Here is a 17,013-nt window from a genome sequence, read left to right as displayed (position 1 = left end):
GTGACAAGCACGTGGTGGAAAAAAAGCGCCAAAACAATTCAGAGGGCGCCTCGATCGGGGAATTCGGTTTCGCGGCCGCAATAAGCGATGACCGTGTACACAGGCGGTTTAATCTCGCTCGGAAACAGTAAACACTATCGTTTACAATTTAAATAATAAAAGATTTAAAATTAAATTTATATTACTTTTCAGTTCAATAACGGAAAATTTATGTTTACCGAGAAAATGATATTCAAGCAAATATTAATTTTTTTAAACAAGCGTTTTAAAAATCATATTCGCAGATTGATTTGCTAAATCGATATTTCGCGTAAAATAACGGTTAACTTAAACGTAGCATTTAGGGCCAGAATTAGGTAACTTTTTGAATTATAATTTAACGAAATTTTTAATTTATGCCAGGAGCAGTACTTAATCCCATAATTTTTAGAATTTTTTCCGAATTTTTCCGAAAAAAAATTAATTCCATGATTATCAAATATATTGTTTGCAAATTTAAATAAAGCGGCATTTTCGCCTCATTTTTTCGGATCTAGAAGTAAAACTAAACCTCTAGACTAGTTTAAACTGATTAACAATGTAACACTATTAACGTTTCGTAGTATGTTTACTGATATTAGACATTTTATATCGATAAATAGTTAAAAACATTAAAAATCCTTGAAAAGTAATTTCAGTTTCAATTTTTTATTTTTCCGGAAAATTAACAACACTATGTGAAACAATTATTAAGCCCAACCGCCGATATTATTATTATTAATATTTTTAAATTTAAATAATATTCGTTTACTCCAATAGACGTTAAGGAATAGCCGTAAGCTTCTGAAAATGTAGAACGTTTATTGGCAATTGGAATTAGGTCCATTGTAAAATCTCCGTCTAGCCACGGGCGTAACAGATCGAGGTCGCGCCTTTAGTAAGCCAAGCTTACGATCATTATGAAAATGCGTGGTGCGAAAGAACGCGCATCGCGCAAATAATACGCTGTTAGCGTAGTTTATTATATCCGTTGCCATGACTCCCGACTGCTCAAATACTGAAACAAAACTCCCAACATTAAATAAGTCGATCCCCCCCCCCCCCCCCCCCCCCCACGTTGCTCAGACGATACTAGAGATTTCACACCTACCGCTAATTCCTGTCAGAGTGAAAGCGGATGAAATTTAGTACCTACAATGCTTCCATCTATACATAAGTTTCTGAATCACCACGGTTTCTACGAGACACCGCTAGCGTTTCTAATTAATAGTTTAGCAACGACTCCTGGGGTGGCGATTCGATTAATTTGGAGGGAAACCCCCCTTAAAGGTTGAAATAATAGAACTTATCACAATATTTCAATAGAAATCTACCATACAGTAGATTTTTACTATAGACTGAGATTAATTTTGTTAACAATTTTTCTTCATACAATTATTGAAGTTAATTGTAATAACAGGGTTCGTACCAAATTTCCTGTTTTAAATTCCCTGACCATTTATGTAGAATAAATTAATGGTTTGAGGTAAAATCTTTCAAAGTGTATTTGCCTGACTTCTTGGGTGTCATTTTTAAAATTCCCCGACTTCTTGGGTGTCATTTTTAAAATTCCCCGACTTCTTGGGTGTCATTTTTAAAATTCCCCGACTTCTTGGGTGTCATTTTTAAAATTCCCCGACTTCTTGGGTGTCATTTTTAAAATTCCCCGACTTCTTGGGTGTCATTTTTAAAATTCCCCGACTTCTTGGGTGTCATTTTTAAAATTCCCCGACTTCTTGGGTGTCATTTTTAAAATTCCCCGACTTCTTGGGTGTCATTTTTAAAATTCCCCGACTTCTTGGGTGTCATTTTTAAAATTCCCCGACTTCTTGGGTGTCATTTTTAAAATTCCCCGACTTCTTGGGTGTCATTTTTAAAATTCCCCGACTTCTTGGGTGTCATTTTTAAAATTCCCCGACTTCTTGGGTGTCATTTTTAAAATTCCCCGACTTCTTGGGTGTCATTTTTAAAATTCCCCGACTTCTTGGGTGTCATTTTTAAAATTCCCCGACTTCTTGGGTGTCATTTTTAAAATTCCCCGACTTCTTGGGTGTCATTTTTAAAATTCCCCGACTTCTTGGGTGTCATTTTTAAAATTCCCCGACTTCTTGGGTGTCATTTTTAAAATTCCCCGACTTCTTGGGTGTCATTTTTAAAATTCCCCGACTTCTTGGGTGTCATTTTTAAAATTCCCCGACTTCTTGGGTGTCATTTTTAAAATTCCCCGACTTCTTGGGTGTCATTTTTAAAATTCCCCGACTTCTTGGGTGTCATTTTTAAAATTCCCCGACTTCTTGGGTGTCATTTTTAAAATTCCCCGACTTCTTGGGTGTCATTTTTAAAATTCCCCGACTTCTTGGGTGTCATTTTTAAAATTCCCCGACTTCTTGGGTGTCATTTTTAAAATTCCCCGACTTCTTGGGTGTCATTTTTAAAATTCCCCGACTTCTTGGGTGTCATTTTTAAAATTCCCCGACTTCTTGGGTGTCATTTTTAAAATTCCCCGACTTCTTGGGTGTCATTTTTAAAATTCCCCGACTTCTTGAGTGTCATTTTTAAAATTCCCCGACTTCTTGAGTGTCATTTTTAAAATTCCCCGACTTCTTGAGTGTCATTTTTAAAATTCCCCGACTTCTTGGGTGTCATTTTTAAAATTCCCCGACTTCTTGGGTGTCATTTTTAAAATTCCCCGACTTCTTGGGTGTCATTTTTAAAATTCCCCGACTTCTTGGGTGTCATTTTTAAAATTCCCCGACTTCTTGGGTGTCATTTTTAAAATTCCCCGACTTCTTGGGTGTCATTTTTAAAATTCCCCGACTTCTTGGGTGTCATTTTTAAAATTCCCCGACTTCTTGGGTGTCATTTTTAAAATTCCCCGACTTCTTGGGTGTCATTTTTAAAATTCCCCGACTTCTTGGGTGTCATTTTTAAAATTCCCCGACTTCTTGGGTGTCATTTTTAAAATTCCCCGACTTCTTGGGTGTCATTTTTAAAATTCCCCGACTTCTTGGGTGTCATTTTTAAAATTCCCCGACTTCTTGGGTGTCATTTTTAAAATTCCCCGACTTCTTGGGTGTCATTTTTAAAATTCCCCGACTTCTTGGGTGTCATTTTTAAAATTCCCCGACTTCTTGGGTGTCATTTTTAAAATTCCCCGACTTCTTGGGTGTCATTTTTAAAATTCCCCGACTTCTTGGGTGTCATTTTTAAAATTCCCCGACTTCTTGGGTGTCATTTTTAAAATTCCCCGACTTCTTGGGTGTCATTTTTAAAATTCCCCGACTTCTTGGGTGTCATTTTTAAAATTCCCCGACTTCTTGGGTGTCATTTTTAAAATTCCCCGACTTCTTGGGTGTCATTTTTAAAATTCCCCGACTTCTTGGGTGTCATTTTTAAAATTCCCCGACTTCTTGGGTGTCATTTTTAAAATTCCCTGACTTTTCCATGACCTTTTGGAAACATTTTCAAATTCCCTGACTTTTCCAGGTTTTCCAGGTCGTGTACGAACCCTGAATTACATTTAGAGTATAGATTTTTAACTTTGACAAAAAAGTGTTGTTCTATAAAAAAAAATCGCGCTTTAAATTATTTGTTGAGTCAAGTCTAAAGCTAATTTCGTCACCTCGTGTATCCCACTTTACCGCCAAAATTTATTTTTCCGTATTATGAACCGGTTGAGAAGAGAATGTGTATCTAGAGCCTACAATCCTTTCCCAAAAAAATGTATTCGTCAGCGCCGCAAGTGGCAAACTTTAGGTAATATTATCTTTAAATATACTACAAACGTAAGAACCGACGCTTTCTTTATTTGACAACAGTCAGTTACGCAATCGGAAACTAATTTGAAACTTGGCAAGATCTCGAAAAACGTTTCGTCTTCGAGACTGGGCAAATTTTCAAGTTCCAATTGATTATGGGCGCGAAAAGAATTCGCGACGACTCGTTTAAAAAAGTAAAGACAATCGAAGCAACATAAAACGAAAGAGCTATCAGACAAGACCACTTTCACTCTATCCATTTCTTATCAAGTGTGAAAATATTTATAAAAGTAACTGTAAAAGTTCAATAAAATAATCAGTATCGTGAAGTATTTTTATCAGGGGGAAGCCATTGCAAAAATATCTGTACTCTTGACAATTTTCATTGCTTTCTGATATTTCAATTGATGTTTTGGTAAGTACAGGTCTCCCAGCGATTTTTTTAAAAATATTATAGGAATTATAGGAAATTTCATAGAAAATATAGGAATATATAGGAACATTTTTAGCCAAAAAATAGGAATTTATAGGAAAATTTTAGCTAAATTTAAATTATAGGAATTTCTGGATATAGCTATAGAAAAACTAGAAAATTTCGAAAAAATAGGAATTTATAGGATCAATTTTGAGAAAATAGGAAATTATAGGAGCATATTGAAATTATAGGAATTTATAGGAACTCTGGGAGCCCTGTAAGTATATATTTATTTATACTTAAGGAGGATATTGAGGCTTAATATAAGATCAAACGAATTAAAATTTGGCATTTTTCAAACCCTATTTCCGAAATTCAAAGGATTCTGTGGCCTTTTACGATTTAGGGTAACAACGAGATATGGTTTAGTTTATAAACGAAGTGTACTGGTTACGCTCTCAAAACAGGGCCAAATCACCGAGTCTCGACTCTGGAAACAACTTTATTAAAAGGCACTTAAAGGCGAATTAAGCGCTTACTACGAACCTTGCACCGAAAGTGCCTTCGAACGACTACCCCAGTGGTCCTAAGTACACTCTGACAGTCAAGCGGCCAGACTAAAGGCCTTTATTGAACTATTTTAAGCATGCACTAGATGAGAGAGCAACCTAAAAATACTTTTACGTTTAGTCTACAACTTGGCTACGGCTTTAGTCGCGAGGAAGAAATTAGGCCAAGGTAAGGGTCCCAAATAAAAGAAATCACCTTCCACGTGCCCCGAAGCCAAAAAGCGCCCAAATTCTTAGCCTTAATGAACCGTTTAAATACAGATTTTGTCAATCAATGGGTTTTCAACTGAGCCTACGAAAACGTACAATACTATAAGATCATAGAACGGGTTTAGAAAGCCGCACTGAGAAAGTGAATTCCCAAATTAATAAGGAAGATAATAAAAACAAAACGGCATTGAATATTAACTTGAATCGCCCCAAACTACCAATACAGGTTCATAGAAAACTTAAAAAGAACGAACGCTCTCCAATTATATAATATGTCATGAAATACAAAGTAAAACACACGCCTTGCACAAAGAAACTATAAAATATATACGAATTCCTGATGATAATACGACACCAACACAGACATTTACTTTTACATCCGGAACTTAAATTAAGGTTCGTGATAAATTTGACCAAGATGGCGGCTATGGATTAAATGTAAAGGGTGCTGTTAGGAATGTCAATATAGATTATGACATCACGAGAAAACTGCCTAAATGACTAAATCAAAGAATGCTAGTAAGATTTTAATGTCGATGGGCACGGGACAGGTGACGCGAAACACACGGAAGGCGGAAACAGAGACGCAACCAGTACAATTAAATATGTAAAAGCGCAAGATTCCTAAATTACTTTAAAAGCTATATAAAATGTAATGATTGCATTCTCGGATTGCAATAGGTGGTTAAATAAACCCCTCACTGACTGTCTTGCCCCCCTGTTGAAAAATGCTGCCAGATCCATGCATAGAAAATTCTCAGCTTTGGCAGTATAAAGATAAACCATAGACAAACAAGTTATAAGTCCAGTCGCGGTAGCACAAACTCTATAATCGGCGATGGATGATCTTTTATTTAAACGCCTATTAGTGTTCTATTTGTACTAGAGCGTTTTGAGGGGAATATGAGAACGCCCCGAAATTCGTCAGTTTAATTTACTCTTCTAGCACTAAACGGTTCTACAGGGTTCGTACAAAATTTACAGGTTTCCTGACCAATTTGCCAAATTTTTCCTGACCATTTTTATGGAATAAATGAATGGTTTGAGGTAAAATCTTTAAAAATATTTATGTATTTTTAATACAACTTTCAAAAATTTATTTGGCTGATTTTTTTTGGGGTCATTTTAAAATTATCTTACTTTTTAGGACCATTTTCAAATTCCCTGACTTTTCCCTGACCTTTTGGATTCATTTTCAAATTCCCTTACTTTTCCCTGACCTTTTGGATTCATTTTCAAATTCCCCGATTTTTCCAGGTTGTGTACGAACCGTGTTCAAAAGGTATTTAAAGATTTTATATCAAATTAACTTGAGGAATAAACGCTTCAATAAAATCGTTTTTTCAAGTCGCTTGGACTAGCAAGTTGCTCTTTATATAACCCTTGCCGCTTGGGCTTAAAGTGCCATTAGGTACCAGAAATAAGGCTCGTTTTTCACTGGGGAAATAAAAGTCAACATAAAAATACAGTTAGGCCTAACGGAGATTTTTACGTCGACAGTCGCCGGCTCGCCGTTTCTACCCTTTCGAAAAATTTTAAGCAGAATTAAACAAAATTGGTGTTATAAAATGTATGTCGAACCACGGCCAACCCATTCGTTGAAGTTTCTATGTTAACCTACGAACAAAAATATATCTCGGCGTTGAGCGCCCCTAGCGGAAAATTATATTTAGAATATTTTTTGCATTGCAGGGTTGCCACAAAATTTTGAGATTCAAATACCCTGACTATTCCCTGTTTTCCCTGACCATTTTAAGAGATTTTCCCTGACTTTTTAAGGCCAAATTTTTATTTTATATTTTACTTTTATCAGAAGTTAATTTTAATGAACTTATATTTCAGTAAAAAGGTTATTGCAATGTTGGAAAAATTAGCCAAACTTTTAAGGAAATAAATGATAATCATCTGGTCTAAAAAATAACCTTAAGAAAGTGCCAAGATAAAATTGAATTCCCTGACTTTTCCCTGACTTTTTACAAATTCTAAAAATTCCCTGACATTTCCCTGACTTTTTAGGTCCATTCTTAAATTCCCTGACTTTTCCCTGTTTTCCCTGACGTGTGGCAACCCTGCATTGAAGCCAATATAAAAACGAGCGTGGCGCTAAAACGCCGATAGTTTATAGCGGGAAAATTCTTATTAGTGGAATTTCGGCGAATGGGTTGGCCGCTATTGCGCGAGTGTCAAAGTTGGCCGTGGTCGAACCTTTAGTTAACTTGGTGTGACTAGAGTTTCGATTGTAATTTGCTTCTTTGGCTAGCCAGGCTAATCTGATAACCGACCAACCATCCAGCTAAAAGTGTTTTTTATTCCCTTTCGACACTAGTCTGATCATGAGCAGCTTAGATAGGCCAGGGTGGTCGAGTAGCTTAAAATTTTCAGATTCAGGCCCCGATTAAAAAAAGGGGGGTTAAAGGTGATCTCCGACTTGGAAAGTTAACGGAACAGACACGGGATTCGTAAGGCAACTTTTACGCAGCGAGATAACCTCGAAAAGTCGCGGAGGAAGATGAAAAGCGCGCGAGAGACCCAGTTGAATTCCCCTTCACCCGCTTCATTTTGTTTTTGTTTATTTTCACCCCCTCGATAAACAACCTCCCCCCGCTTTCACAGGGATGGTGGCGTTAGGAGAAGGCTAATTCCAAGGACAAATACAGAACTTCTGTACCCTGTTCGCGAGCGAGGGGAGGGGGGGGGGGGTGAGAAAGCACGCAAAAGCCGCAATGGAAAATGGAAGCTCTTCGCATGAAGAAGAAATGTAAGCCTAGGACCACAGTTCGTTAACGACTAGGCCTATATTCAGAGAACAAAGAGTTGGCGCGCTGGCGTTGGTTGGTTATGCCTCAAAAGGAGTATTTTACGCACCTACTACTCTCTATAAACGCTGTTTGACGCTGACCAGTTTCAAACCCAGGATTTACACAAAATGGCGGCAACCAGTATAAATCCAATCAAACCGCACTATACAAACTAAATATTTCGGTATAAAATTTAAAAAAGTGGATGTACTAATGAAAGCTTAAAGTTAGTATGAACTTCCATATTTAACAGAAGCTGGAGCCGATTGCCGTTAATTAAGTTAAAAACCAAGTAGAAGTACGTTTAAGTAGACGATTTGTCGATTTACAGGGCCTCCACTCGAATCTTCAATTTTTTTATAGGAAAAATAGGATTATTTTTCTAAAAATATAGGACTTATAGGACTATTTTTACAAAATTATAGGATTTCATAGGACTATATATGCTATTTAATTTACTAACTTTATGCATTTAAAACCCAAATCTATATTTAGATAAATAAATCTTTGATTTTCACTTACAAAGAGACTATTTAACCATTTTATCACAAAAATATACTAGTAGCTAACCGTGTTAACAATAACAAAAGTATAGACTAGAATGACTTTGTATAGGAATTTATCCTATAGCTAAATCTAGCAATTTAACCGAGTGGTTGGATTTGAAATGGGCAAAATATCAAAATTATAGGCTTTTATAGGACTTTTGGGGGATAGGACATTTTTGAAAATATAGGATTTTATAGGACTTTTGGGGGATAGGACATTTTTGAAAATAGGCTTTTATAGGACTTTTGGGGGATAGGACATTTTTGAAAATATAGGCTTTTATAGGAATTATAGGACCTCTGGGGGCCCTGGATTTAGTTTTACTCCTTTTTGGGTAAAAGAGTGATAAATTTGAAAGCTTCGTTATCCACACATTAACAATAACATGTCAGCTTAATTTCGCATTCGTTTCTTAAGATAATTCTTTCGTTATTTTTTATTAATCAGCTAGGCTAATATCCAAGGCACCACCTTAAACCTAAGTCATCAAGCGACTTTTAAAGCCAACGGAAATTAGCAACTATAAACTGAAACGCGTGTGTAAACTTCAACTGTAAACATTTCGAAAATTGGGTTTGTGAGGAGCAATATTCGGATAGTTTTCAATATTTGGTCGTTAAATCTTTTTTTCAAGTAAAACTTCGCTCTACCATTAAGTATCCAGCACGGTTCTCTACAAAAATTGGGTAAATATTGAAATTTTACATTGTTGCATGATGCTACCGATACATCAACCTTGAACTTGAACGCTTTCCCGCACGATACGCTAATAAAGTGCAGAAATTAACTTCCTAGTACCAAGCTATATTAAGTTGGACTATATTCACGAAAACTGAAGAAATCCCGGAAATTGTTAAGAGCTAAATATTCGAATATAATTAAACAATAAATACGGTTGTGTCAATGTAAATTTTGCTATTACATCGACTAAGTTTGTCGCAATTATTCGCTCGCGACAATGTTAAATTTGAATATAAATGTCGTTATATATTAAACGTTGAAATGTATGGCTTTAGATAAATTATATTGTAATAAAAATTATACACGTTATAAGTAACTAAACATTTCTCAATCGACATCAGCAAGTTAGTTTCTGTTGTATCTATTAAAGAGACATTATAGTTTCGCAAAAATTCCCCACTTTCAAACTGTAACAATAGCAATTTAGCAGGGTTTAAAAAAACCCGGGGTTTTTTTAAAAACACCCAGCCCATTGGGTTTTTTTGGGTTTTTTTGGGTTTTTTACCTAAAATGATACCCTAAATCGATGATTTACTTCATTTTTATTTTTTATTTTCAATTTAGCACTACTTATTTATCGCTCTTATTCTTATCTTTCGTAGACGTAAAGTATCGTCTGCTCCATGTTCTGCTAAATATTTATTGAAAGTTGCAGAAGTTTAAAACTTACTGTTTAGTTAACACTGTTAACTTGCTACTGTTAGATTAGTGTTTACCAAAACACTGGTAATGTATTTTGTGTAAATACGTTTTATAAAAAAGCAATATTTTTGTATTATTATAGAATTTAAAGAATTAAAGTTTAATTTTTTAAATTCTTTAATATAGTTTAATTATTAAACAATAAATTTAAACTTTTTTCGTCATTTTTGAAACTATTTAAGGTGGGTTTTTTTAAGTGGGCTTTATTGTGGGTTTTTTAAGGTGGGTCCAACCCAAAATAACCCGTGGGTTTTTTTGGGTGGGTTTTATAAATTCGAACCCTGCAATTTAGCGTTTCGAAATTGCCATACTTGTCTAAGCTAACTTTCCTATATTTCCCAGAATATGTTACTATAGTTTTACATATCGGTTTAGGCACATTTAATTACGCGATAACCAATTTTATTTATCGGCGCTGATATTTGATATTTACCAGTTTAGACTGAAACCGATATATTTTTCAGCTTTATCCGACAAGACACCGATATTTTAAAAAGCCTAGAAATTTTTAATTCATTCTAGTCACCTTGAACTCAAAATTAGAGCAATTAAAAGGTAGATATATACAAAGCCCATACAAATACCTTAAAGGCCGACTACATACTTATTCGGTTTACTCTTGTTTTTCACTGGTAGCTCGCTGCTTGCATAGCACACGTGTCTTTTAGCGAGCCAACTTCCAGTGAAAGACAGTATAAATATGCCTTCGCCCTTTAAAGGTTCCGTATTAATATTTTATTGGAGAGTTAAGTATTTCCCGTTACGAACACCAAGTCTTAAATAAATTAGGGTATAGCTTTCATACAGATTAATTAATTAAATAAATGGGAATGCCGTTTATCTAATATCTAGTTATAGACGCTTCTGGTTAAATTTCCATATTGTTGTACAATCTTTGCCTCATTGAACGATTATTACGCGATCAACGCAACGGACTTCTTAAAGGGCCACACCGGCGTTTGAATTTGATCTTTTGCACGCGCTACTTTCCAGAATAGAATTGGTCGTATCTGCTACCACGTGCTAAATTCTGCCGGCATTTTTCAAACGCCGGTGTGGTCCTTTAACCGAAGCCTATTTTTCAATTTCACCAGAAGCGTTTAAAGCCAAGGCCTCACTTTCGATTGATACGGGTTTTAGTTTCTCTACATTTCACTGGTCGAAACGAAACTGACTTGAACTATATAGGTATTAAGGTCTGGTGTGATCATGGTTTTGGAGGTAATTTTCAAATGCTGTATTATTTTTTTAACGTTCATCGAAACTTTTCTCGTAAAATATTTCACAGACTTCTAAAGTAGAAAGTGCGTACGCATTGAGTAGTTCGTACATGTTGGGAAACAGCCTTTTAAAAATGCTTAACATGAAAAATACGATAACAAAGTTGGTTTATTAGTTTACCACTACCCTCAACGTAATAGTATCCTACGGACACCGCAAACCGTAACTTCAAGGCGGATATTTTTAACTTTCACAACGCGTTGAAGCAGAAAAAATCTACTAATGGTACCTAGGCCTTAGCGTACGTTTCCTAATAAGTGCCCATTTTTCGATCAAAAATCGTATTTAAAATATGAACAAACTAATAAAAAAAACGTTGAAATGACGCATTCGATACGGAAAATAAATCGTACCTTTATAATAGAACTTGGCCACTGTCTTTACTCTATTCGAAAAAACGGTTTTATTTCCACTTCAAAAAGCGCTTCTCCATTACGTCAAAAACCAAAATTCATTGAGCGAGCGCGCCCTCTATACGTCGAGACGCGAAGTACGTTATAAAAGTCATAATTAATAAGCAATGGGCAATCTAATCTTCGAACACAATCGCGCGAAGTGTACTAACGCCGGCCTTGGCGTTCGACGCCGATAAATAATAAAAAAGTCCTCCCTCGTTTAGCCTTATTTGGTTTTTCGCGCTTCGAAATAAAAGGGGTGTCAGGATTGAAGGTAACGAGCGAAGCCGTGACATAATTTACATTTCCCAAGAACATCTCTCCGCACGCGAGACCCCGCGCTCCCAAATCCCATCGAACGAGCGCCAAAAGAAGCCCCGAATCGTCGAAAAGTTTTCGCCGTATTTAAATATCGGTGGCCACGCGTAAAACGAAAATTTTTCGCGAATCTCCTACCTGATTTATTTTCGGAAACTTTCGTTAAATTATCCGTACGTCCAGCACATTGTCACACACGACACTCGCTACAACTACGAAAAGGAACGCGCGTTAATAAAAATGGCATTTTTTTCACGGTTAAAATTGAGCGAAAATGTTAAACTGGAGTGTAAAATACTTCAAAAAGGCGCTCGCCAGCGCTCTACGCTATGTTCCCGGAGAACGGTACCAGTACACCAGGAAGGCGGGACCCGATAGAAACCTTTCACTTCCGAAACATTGAAGACGCCATCACGACTGTTGAACTACGTCACAGACGCGCGAAAAAGAAAGCGGGAGGAAAGCGACTTCGCTCTTCCGCCTTTCGTTGGGCCGCCCCCCTCCAGCCGGTGGCCCTCCCCCGGGAAAGAGATATTTCGGCTCGCGCAAGCTCCGCCTCCGAGCCGGCTTCGCATAGGTCTCCGCTTGAAAAATGAACGCTCTAACCGAGGCCTAAAACGCTCTACCGGGTTTTCTGGCAAATGTCCGATATACGTCATGGTGGCCTTGAGAAAAACAACGTGTTGCGCGCGTGCGGCTTTCAGGGAGCGTCGCTCGAATCCCCAAAGCAATTCTAATGGTTATAAGTCACTTCGGCATTTAATAGGCGCAGACTGAAACTGAAACCTAGCCTACGTAGATTTCAAAATGCCATTAGTGTCCGAAGAAGAAACGAGCAACTTCAAAAAGTTTCAGAAACCAAACGGGAGACAAATGTCGAAATTTCAAATGATGCGCATAAATTAAATATTTCCCGGAAACGGTTTGAGGTTACGTTATTAAGAAATAGTTAGCAAATATCGGATGCTCAAAATAAATTATAAGCTAGTTAAAACAATTCTGAACCATTTGGTAATATGATGTGGGACTACTTTTACCCTAGTCTCCCATTTCTTTTGGTTATTTGGCCATACGACGTCAGTTAACAAACGTTAACGTTCGGGTTGGGCGTAGCTTTGACTGTACTAAATTTCACTAGCTCGGATAATTAACAGAGGCTGACCCTCTAAGCTACACTCGAGTTTGGAAGGCTTATAAACAAATACGCTTCTGAGCGTTTAGGCGGGTTTTCACTATGGCAAAAATGGTGCGATGGTGATTTTGACGCAAAAAATTCCCGTTAGGCCTAATACATTTTTCGCGTCGACGTTCACTGTCCAATTATTCGTTACGCGTTTATAAAAAGTCCAGTCGATGCTACTGGGTGAAATTCGTGACCTTTTCTGACAAATAACTCAAAACTTTTCAGATAAGTGAAAATGGGTTGAGCAGTCCCCATCAATCGAAGAAAAGCGAGAGTATCGCTTTCCAAATGTCCTTTATCGGTAGAGAGAAAAGTGATTTTAATACGTCCCTCGCGTGATCAATATTGGAATGTCGTTGGGGGAAAGGTCAATTTCATATTTACGAGGATATAAAAACTAGCGGAGGTCTACACCAAAAATTAAAAAAAGGTGCCATAAAGTAGCGATAATGTATTTGCTAAATAAACGGCTGGAGATGTTCCAATAGCGGTTGTATACTCTTCCGGCAATGGTGTCGTAATTTCCTAATTTTTCTACGCTCGAAAGCGAGTCGAAATTACAAAGGCTTTAGTCACTAATGGTAACGGAATAAAAGAGACGCTCTCGTAAGACAAGTAGGCTTCTTGTAGCGCTTCCAAAATAGCCCGTTATATCACCAGCGAGCGTAGAGGTACGTGTTCGATAAATTGAATTGAGAAAAGCGGCGCGTGAAAGTCAAGGTCAAGTCGAGCAACGGTTTTACCCAGGCGCTCGTACTTCGTCGGAAAACGAGCCTCGGGAACACGCCAACGCGATCGCCCTGTTAGTCAGTCGTCCCCGCGAAGCGCGCCTCCTTTAGACCAAAAACGGCGGCTCGGCGGAATATATTTTAGGATTAACGGAGCGTCTAAAGGCCTCGGCCAGCCAGTCTGTGCCTGAGCCGAAGACGGACGCCGCTCATTACGGCGAAACGAGAGAGAGCGGGAGAGTTGGTAAAAAGTAGGTAAGGGAATCCGAAGGCACGCACCCGTCCAAGGACATGACCTTGTCTGCAACCCCGGCAACAGCGCGTTTCCGTCAACTTTGTTCATCCCCCTAGGCCATTAACAGCCCCCCTTTTGCCTAAGGCGGGCGAACGAGGGGGTTGGACAGACGCTCGTAACCCCTTCCTACGCTACGAATCCCGCGCAGCTCGTAGAGAAAGATGACAATTTTCCACAAAGGCGGCGGGTTGCGTAAAACGGAATTTCTTCCGCGGTAATTTCGGGGGAATCTGAGCTCGGTGGCGACTCGCGCGCCACTTTTTCCAACCGAAAAGCGGCATTGAAGAGTTTGTACCTCTGTATGACGCGCTACCATTCCAAATGACTGTCTGCTATTTTTAAAGGGGCAAATTCGTTTCGATATTTCCGGGGTCCTCAGAATATTTCTCATTTCGCGAAACTCTCGCGACAAATTCCGTAACGATAGTCTGTCGGGCGTCCAGTTATCCGAGAGCGCGTGACAAATTAGAGGACTAGACCTCTCTGCCTATTTAATTGCCCCTAGCAACCATAGCTTAGTAATTAAATTTTAAAAGCTTGACAGTAAAAAGGTCGTAACTAGGGCTACATTAAACTTAAGGTAACAAATTTTCAGTCCAGCAGGGGCCCGTTTACTGAAATCATAAGTCCCCAAAAGGTGACCAGGGTGACCACAAAATATTTAAAAATCCTTTAAAGGAATTATAGGAAATTTACCAGTGAAATGTAGGAAAATATAGGAAGAAAATTGTGGAAAAAAATTAATTATACAACAAGAGAAAACGGTTGTCAAAATTGTCTAAAATAAAGTTGATAACCGAAAAAAAAAAGATTAATTTAAAGTAGGAACCATTTTTATTCTAAAACTATAAGCAGACGACGAAGCTGAAGCTCGCGGCTTAAAAGGGTAGGAAATAAGGATTTTCTAAAAAAATTAAAGCGTATAAATATATAAGTAGACAGGAATCCATACCTGTATTTGGAATGCTTAACCTGCCGTATCGCGTATGGTACTGTATGGTAAGATCACTCTGACGGCTTTGGCCCTGCCTACGAGAGAAAAATCCTATCTGCGCGCGCTCCCCTCTCACGTAATTGTTTGTTAAGTTAACATAGTGACGTCAAAAAAACCGTCAGCCACATCGAGACGAAAATCTGTCGATATAAGCATTCCAAGTAGAGGTATGAATTCCTGAAGCAGACGATAGAAATAGTTGAAAACTATCGGCGAACAGTGTTGGAAATAAGTACCTTTAAAAATTAGGACTTTTAAAGACTTCTAAGGGTGAAATATCAACGATTTTAATTTCTTCAGACTTTTGAGCTAAAATATAGGTATTATAGAAAATTTAATGAAATTATAGGAGAGAAAAAAGGAAGGACGTTAAATTACAGGGACAATAGGAAATGTGGTCACCACCAGGGTAACCACACTGCCCCGACTATTGTCCCATAATTTCTAGTGATCACCGTTTTCTCGCGCCTGGCCTACCTTGCTTGGAATTTTCAAAACCCAACTACTTCCGTGATGGTTTACAATGCAACGTATATCACCAATTTTGGACATGAGTAAAGTTATAAAACCTAGCTGTCTACTAATTGCCAAGTTACACCAACGCGATTAATTCGCGAATTATAACAAAATCTTACTGCATAGATCAAATTAAAAATCAACTTTTGTTAATTGAGTGGTTTGCTTAGCTAAGAAAAGGAAGCCAGGGCTCTTCAACCTACGGAAAATTGCGCTCGGGACATAATATCTTTCAAGATTACTCTTTCACGTGGGCCCAGCAGGAGGAAATATATAGATTCAATTTAGCCATTTACACTGCCTAGAAATACTAACTGCGGCAAAATATACAGGGTGTATCAACCGTGATCACCAATCGATATAATAATAATAATAATCAGCTAGGCTAATAAACAAGGCACCAAAATAGGCCCAAGTCATCTAGCGACTTATAATGCCTTAAACAGGTGGTCGGGTTACAACGCGTAGGAGGGTGGTGGCAAGACCTTCATGCCACACTAGCCAACAGCTCCCTACACTCACTATTACCGTTAACCGCGACAAGTGTTTATGGAAGGGAAACCGAAGAACTCGGGGGAAAACCCATTTAACCAGCAGTGTGGGAAGAACTTGCAAACTCTACTTATTCATTACTGTTACATATATTTACTTATTTTTAATATTTTAAACATAGCAGCTACGTATATTTATTTATTTTTCATACTTTATGCATAGGTTTAGTTAATTCATTAACTTTTGATAAGACTAAAATAAAGTAAAAAATGGCTTAATTTTCGCCCTAAAAAGATCAAAGTAAATCTCTAAAAATGGCCAGAGAAAAGTTAGTGAATTATAGTTTAAAGAGTAAGTTGAAAAAATATTTTCGGAATAGAAACTGAACTACTTTATATCTATTTAATATTAAAATTAAATTTACGTGCACTGCGGATTTTATTTGGAACGATAATTTTATCACGCCTAGTTTGTAACGTCACTGACTACAGTTTTCTGAGCACTTTTCTCTGAATTTTTCCCACTTCATCTGGTAGGTTATATAGTTCCCACTATCCTACTAAGATCATACTTGTAATATAAGGCGATGTCAATTTAGCACGCGCGTGTTTTTAAAACCATGTAAGAGACCCGCGTACAGAATTCAGTAGTAAAATCCCATGGTTCTACAGGAGATTTTTCGGTTTCGGCCACGGAATCAGTAGCATCTACATTTTTGTATGTTGGGGATAGCGGCCAAAGAAAAATAACGTGTATTCAATCATCACGCTAAAATTCAAATTGAGATTTCAGAGCACAATTTTCGTGTTGATTTCTATTTTTATATGCGGTCATGACTTGGGTCTAAGGTTGGGTATTAGCCTAGCTGATTATTATTATTATTTTAATTATTATTAACAATGGTGAAAATATAAGGGAGACAGAATGTAGAGAGTATATTCGGAAGTATGTGATATACCGTACATGGTGCTATGAATCTTGGGACAAATGAGGTCTGGACCAGAAGGCAGTGGTGGATTAATTACCCGGACTCCTAAGCTCGAGCCTTCAT

General features: G+C 37.5%; 1 protein-coding gene across 3 annotated transcripts in view; it reads right to left on the bottom strand.

Moving 5' to 3' along the window:
- Eip74EF (Ecdysone-induced protein E74) overlaps window positions 1–17,013 on the bottom strand; it is a 101,583-nt gene that overhangs the window by 58,179 nt on the left and 26,391 nt on the right. The window contains exons 1-2 of one of the 3 annotated variants that reach the window (XM_090170616.1): window positions 12,053–12,167; window positions 11,893–11,966 (exon numbers count right to left, since the gene is read on the bottom strand). The exons of 1 other annotated variant lie outside the window; for it this stretch is intronic. The gene's annotated coding sequence lies outside the window, so the exon portion shown is untranslated. Of the gene's footprint in view, window positions 1–11,892; window positions 12,168–17,013 lie in introns of those variants that run through there. One more of the 3 variants, XM_090170617.1, reaches the window with a different exon arrangement.

Source organism: Leiobunum rupestre, chromosome 4, assembly GCF_980474605.1.
Source record: "Leiobunum rupestre chromosome 4, qqLeiRupe1.1.hap1, whole genome shotgun sequence".
Taxonomy (NCBI): domain Eukaryota; kingdom Metazoa; phylum Arthropoda; class Arachnida; order Opiliones; family Sclerosomatidae; genus Leiobunum; species Leiobunum rupestre.
This window is presented reverse-complemented; position numbering and strand designations above follow the sequence as displayed.